The sequence below is a fragment of the Nelumbo lutea genome, chromosome 8 (genome assembly GCF_056320005.1).
Source record: "Nelumbo lutea isolate HS-2025 chromosome 8, American lotus-T2T, whole genome shotgun sequence".
NCBI classification, from domain to species: domain Eukaryota; kingdom Viridiplantae; phylum Streptophyta; class Magnoliopsida; order Proteales; family Nelumbonaceae; genus Nelumbo; species Nelumbo lutea.
The window spans coordinates 30281505-30288393 of record NC_142691.1 but is presented as its reverse complement, the minus strand read 5'-3'; positions in this window follow the sequence as shown (position 1 = coordinate 30288393).

Sequence of the window (6889 nt, the reverse complement as noted above, 5' to 3'; positions counted from 1 at the left end):
ATTCAAATGCAGTAGATCCACCAATTCCAGTAGTTTCAGTAGTACTATTTCTATCAATAGTACCAGCAGTAGTTCCCACCACTACAACCGAACCAGCCAACAAATCATCATCAAGGACAGGCTTTGAACCAAAATCAGCACCGAGCTCATCAGACTGTCTGCCAGTCTCCTCCCCACGATGAGAGAACTTCGCAGGTATCGGTCCCTCCCTCAGGACGGACCCCACCGCACGGTATAGTAGGCGACCGGCGTACTCCCCCTACTTCCTGAAGAGAGAGCTCGAGGGATAGGGCTGAACCCAAGCAGCCCGAGAGGTGCAGTCAGCAATCTCCACATCAAGAAAATGTAGATCGTCAACTCGGGGCCTAAGGTATGGGCTCGAGAGGAGACCCCTCAATTCCTTGCGACAGCCAGCACCAAACACACAGTGAAGAAGAAGCGGCGAGAAAAACCCCTAAACCACCTCGCCCCACAATTCAGAGCAAGATTGAGATACCTGATAACACTGAGACTGGAAGTACAAATGCTGCACCACCAAAGAAGAAGCAGCGGCGACGTCGAAAGACTCGTCGTTCCTCAACAAGGAACAACCCGCTAGCGAAGCCCAGCCATCCAGTAGATCAAGGTCGAGAAAGAGAAGAGGTAAGTTCGGTGGCCACAAGAATGGCGCTTGCTCTATTGAGCTAGCCATCCCCCTTGTCACCCGAGCTCCTGGCGGCTCCAATGCCAAAAGATTTTAAGGTACCACCACTAGACAAGTATGATGGTCTTTTGACCCCAACAATCATGTAGACGCATTCCAGTCCCAAATGCATCTTGTCGGAGTTAACGAGGCTTGCATGTGCGTGGCTTTCTCTACCACATTCAGAGGAGTAGTTCAGACCTAGTATAGAAACCTCACGCAGAGTTCCATCAGAAGCTGAGCGCAGTTTGCGGATATGTTTACGGCCCACTTCATCACCAGTAAGAAGTGCCCAAAGTCGCAAGAGAGCCTTCTGAACGTGGTGCAGAGGGAAGGAGAATCAAATTGAAGCTATATCAAGCGCTTCAACGAGACGTGCCTACAGATACCAGACCTTGATCCGTCGGTATGCCTCACCGCGGCATGTAAAGGAATTACTTACAAGGAGTTCAAGTGGCATGTTGTGGCAAACAAGTCGAAGAACATCACGGAGTTCCTCAGGCTGGCTGATCAGTTCATTAGTACAAACAAGGAAATAAAACAGAAGACCGACAACTAGCAAGGTGAAGAGAGAGGAAGAAGGAACGAGCAACAAGCAAAAAAGGAAAAAGAGCAAGTCCCCGAACTCAAGGAGTAAGTCCCCCTCATTAAGTTATAGGTCGGGTCGGCATTCCAGGACCCCGCCAGAGGAGTGAACTAACTATACCCCGCTTAACGCAAAGCGATGAGAGATCTTGATGGCCATTACAGACTCCTCCATTGTTAGATGGCCACCCAGACTATGGGGAGACCCAACGACCAGAAACCTGAATGTTTATTGTCACTTTCATCGGGACCATGGTCACAGCACGGAGAATTGCAGAAACCTCCACGATGAGATCGAGGAACTCATCCACCTTGGGTACTTGAAGAAATACATTTTGCACGAGGAGAAAGGACAGGGGGCTAATAAGGAGTTCGGAAGAAAGACGCCCCAAAAAGCAGTAGGTAGAATGAGCAGCCACCTCACCTGCTACCAGAAGAAAGATGATCCGCGGGGTGATCAATATGATCATTAGAGGATCCATTGTAGCAAGGTGCATAGTAGCAATAGGAAAGACTTCAGTCCAAGAACTAGAGCATGAGGCAGACAACCCATCCAAGTGACCTCGGATCGAAGAACCCATTTATTTTACCGAGGATGATGCTCGTGGGATTCAGTATCCTCATGACGACGCCCTAGTCATAAAGGTGATCATCAAAGACTTCAAAGTGAAGCGGATCTTGGTGGATTCAGGCAGTTCGACCAATATCCTCTTCAAAGGAACCTTTGACAAGTTACAACTACAATAAAGCGATCTAAAACCAATGAATTCCCACTAATAGGGTTCAACAGAGAAGAAGTTAGGCCTATAGGTCAGGTTACAGTACCAGTAGAGGTGAGCACATGGCCGAATATTGTACGGTTCGAGCACACATTCTTGGTGGTCACAACTCCTACAACGTAATTATAGGTCGGCCCATCACACACACTTTATGCGCGATAGTATCGACTTACTATCTCGCGATGAAGTTTCTGACAGATAACAGAGTAGGGGTCATGCGAGGCGATCAGCTCGAATCACAACTAGCAAGTACCAACAACAACACTATGCGAACTGTGTACATAGAGGACCTACCTTGGCGCAGCATTCTCGGGGGCGTAGAAGAGGTCGCTCCGATGTTGCAAGAAGAATCGAGCTAGATTGACCCACTCGTTGATTATCTGCTCCACGGGATCCTACCTGTAGAACGTAATGCAGTTCGGAGGGTAAAGCGTCAATCAGCACAGTACGTCCTTATAGACGGACGGTTGTACAAGTGATCCTTCACGCTCCCCTACCTACATGGCCTGCGACCCTCAGAAGCTGAGTTCGTAATTTGTGATATCCATGAAGGATTATGTGGAGGACACTTGGGGGGCAGAGCCCTCACCCAAAAAGCATTAAGGTAGGATTACTATTGGTCCACAATGAAGGTTGATGCACTCGAGCTCGTCAAGAAATGTGACAGATGTCAGAGGCACCCCAACATCCTCCATCAACCTGTTGCCGATTTGAAGTATCTTACTAGCACGTTGCCCTTCTCGTAGTGGGGAATCGACATCCTCGGTCCTTTTCCGCCGGCAACCGGGCAGAGGAAGTTCTTGGTCGTGGTAGTGGACTACTTCATGAAGTGGGTGGAAGCCGAATCGTTGGAAAGCATTACAGGCCAAAATGTTCAAAATTTCTTCTAGAAAAGCATCATGTGCCATTTCGGACTGCCCAAAGTCTTGATTTCGGATAACGGGAAGCAATTTGAAGACATCAAATTTTAGAACTGGTGCGCCAAGATGGGGATTCAGCAAAACTTCACCTTGGTAGCCATCCACAAGCAAACAAACAGGGTGAAGTGATGAACAGGGCTATCCTCCGTGGACTGAAAGTTTGCCTCACACGAGCTAAAGGGTTGTGGGTAGATGAGCTACCCAGTGTCCTTTGGGCCTACCAAACTACCACCAAGACCGCAACCGGAAAGACACCCTTCAACCTCACATATGGGACAGAAGTTGTGATTCCAGCAAAGATTGAAGTATCGACGTTGCAGCTGAAGCTTACAATGAAGAGACAAACGACAATGAGCTCAGAACTAACTTGGACCTCGTCGAGGAGGTACGTGATCTAGCCCACATTCGAATCGCAGCTTACCAGTAGCGAGTAGTTCGGTATTATAACGCTCGGGTCAAGAAGCAACTCTTCTGAGTGGGCAACCTGTTCCTCTATAAGGTAAGGGTACCTGAGCCCAGCGTGGGTAAGCTCGATCCGAATTGGGAAGGACCCAAATGGGTGAGACAGGTGTTCAGAGAAGGAACCTATGAGCTTTAGACCATGGAAGGGAAACAGGTACCTCAAGCTTGGAATGTTGACAACCTAAGGAGATACTATCTGTAAACCTCAACGTAAACAAAAATGGCTAAGTCCATAGGGTCACTGAGCTGATCCAATGGACGACGAATTGGAGAGAGGACCTTAAGTCACTCCCAGAAGCCCAAGGGCTATGGTGCCGAGCTGACAAGAGACCTTGGCACAAAATAAGACCCAGTCGCCTCTCTAGCATGGGCAGAAAAGTCCTAGTCGCCTCTTCGGCATAGGCATCTTAAGACCCGGTTGCCTCTTCAGCACGGACTCATTAAAACCCAGTCGCTTTGGCAAGGGCAAGGCGAAGTAGCCCTGGCATAGACAGGTCAGGCATGTACTCTATAGTGTTTGTTCACCCCAGTGTACAATAACGATTAGATTATTCCTATTCGAGTCGAGCTCGCCAGCTCGGGAGTAATCTACACTTAGAAAAAAATTTTGCACACAAAGAGTTTTGCAAAATACTTGTATTCCATTGATAAAGCACTTCAAGTACATAGTAACAAAAAAAAAAAGATTACAACTGTTTAGTCGAGCTCGGAGGCTCGAGACATCAAGTATTTACAAAGGGGGTCCAAGAAAAGAGGCATCAGTCAATTTGGGGCTCCTCATCACCAGAAGAGGCATCGGCAGGTAGATCAGTCTCCATGTGGTCCTCGGCGACATCATCTCCCTCTCCCTCTCCCGCCGTCTCATCATCGAGAAGGTTGTCGTCGCTCTCCTCCTCTAAGTCTGGGTCCTTAGCAGCTTCAACGGCCATCTCCTTGGTGATCTTGAATGTTGTGATGGCACTGAAGTCGAGGTGGGGAATTCACGTTACGTCAACCATCTGTTAAGCTTAAACCCTTGCGGTAGCCTGCTGTCCTGACCTCGACCAGCTTCTCACGATATTCCACCAAAGACTTGTATTCCTTGACCACCTTGGTCTTGTCCTCCTCTATCGCATGGAGCAGAATTTCAGTCCGCTCCTTCACCAACACCTCAAGGTTCTCTTTCTCTCTCTTCAAAGTCACCTCGCGCTCCACTAGCTCCTTCTTCTCCGCTATTAGTAGAGTCAACAACTCCTTGGCCCGTGCATCGTTCTTCAGTTGGTTGATCTTGTTGCGAGCTAAGTTGAGCTCAGAGTGGGCACTTCGGGAGGACTCCTCGGCCCCGAGAGCTCGCTTTAAGTTCACCTCGGACTGGTAGGCCAGGGCATGGATTGAGGAGTTTACCTTCCAAAAGAAAACAAGTATAATTATGAAGAAAATCTAAGTATAAAGCAGCCTAAAGGTTAAGTATGTACCACCATGCAATGCGTTGCCGCTCTGGCCTCTAGCTGAGCGATCAGTAAGTCAGCCCAATGAGCGACCTCCTCGGTGAATATTGCATCCTTGCTTTTGAGGAGGTCAAACTTTGGAGTAAAAATGCTCCAAAAGAAGTATCGCTACTCGACGGAGTGGTGGTCGCCTTCACGTACTGGGGCTCGAAAGATGTGGTCTCCTCGAGCATGCGAGACAGAGTAGCCTTGCCTTGGTCCTCCTCAACCAAGTCAATCACAGGAGGTTGTTCAATGATTAGTGGGTGCTCGGGGATGGAGGCACCGACGTTGGAGGTGGTGGTCTCGGTGTGGAGGCGAGCCTTCTTGGAGGCCCTCTTCTTCTTCTTCCCCTTTCCCACTAGTATTTTTTTCCTACTTTGGGGATTACCTCACCGGTTATGGCTGCAAACATCTCATAGAGGGATTGTTCAATGTAGTTTTTCAGGATGTGGTGAATTTGCACCCAAACATTTTGCATCCAAACTTATTTCACTTCCTCTAGTTGATCTTCACCGGTTGCTTGGGGATCCATGCATTTCTTGCGAAGACTTCAACTTGGGAGACTATGGCTTGGGTTCGGTGAAAGATGCATCCCTTGAGAATACGTTAAGTGATACATTGAGATTCCTGACATGGAGGGACCATAACCTCCTCCCAATGTTCCCTTGAGAGTGTCTTGTAACATGAAAGTTGCTCTATGAGGCATTGAGAATGTTCGTTCTGAGGGTCTTTCATTGCTGTAGTGTAGAGAGAGTGAACTTTCTACTTGAGGAAGTAATCCTTGTGTAGCATAGTGCTTCAGAGGCAAGAGGCAAAATTGAGAGTGGAGGTCGTTGGCTATAAATGGCAAGCACCTATAGTAGTTGAGGAGGGTAGGTGAGAGATATTAATTAAGGCTAAGGTTGCAACGCCCATTAGATATCCAAGACTCCAACCTTTTCTCATCAGCTGGATAACTCCAATCATGTCTCATCTCTAACTCTTGATCAATCTCTCTTAATTGTAATCTAATACAAGTCTTCTAATTGTTGTTGTACTCTTACTATTTCCTCATACTATTATATAATGACAAGGGTTCTGGTGTAAAGACATCACCATTGAACCATTCTTTTTCAAAATTTGTTTGTTGATTCTTAGTTCAAACTTGGTATCAGAGTCATTCCATCATGTCATCGATCAATAATTTGGCTACAAGAGGTGTCAATAACCTTGACACGGTAGTGTCTACTATCACGCCTGAATTTGCAGCAACCATGCCCAATTTAGCACCCTATTTTCCCATAAAGGTAAAAAATAAAAATTATCTACTATGGCATGCACAACTACTCCCAATTCTCAGAACTCACAAAGTGATGAGAACAGTTGAAGGCAAAACACTGGCACCCCCTGAAGAGATCGTTGATTAAGTTCTCAACCCAACGTATGATCACTAGTATCAATTGAACCAACTGGTATTGAGCTGGATTGTTTCATCACTCATCGAAGGTGTACTCGGCCTGGTTCTAGGTGTGTCCATGGCTGAAGTCTGGAGCACATTAAAAATCTCGTTCATTTCACACTCCAGATCCACAGTTCTCCAACCACAGAGACAACGTCAAAGTCTAAAGAAATGTACACTTTTTATTTCTGAATATGTTGAAAAAGCCAAGAGTAATGATTCACAACATGGTAGAGGTGGAGGTGGTTGTGGCAATTACATTGATAGTCAAGATCATGGTTGGGGACGCAACATTATAGTTTGTCAACCATGCAATATTCCTGGTTGTGAAGTATGGAAGTGTCGTCGCTGATTTGATCTTTTCTATCCTGGTGGTGATCAACAATCTACTTCAAATTCTAGCATTCCTAAACCAACAACATTCCACATTGGGAACTCTTCAAAGTTTGATCTAGCGTAGTATCCAGACTCAGGAGTTATGCTTCATATTATGACTGAGTTACAAAATCTTTAGTTTTAATTAGACTATGGTGAGTATGATCATGTGAAAATCA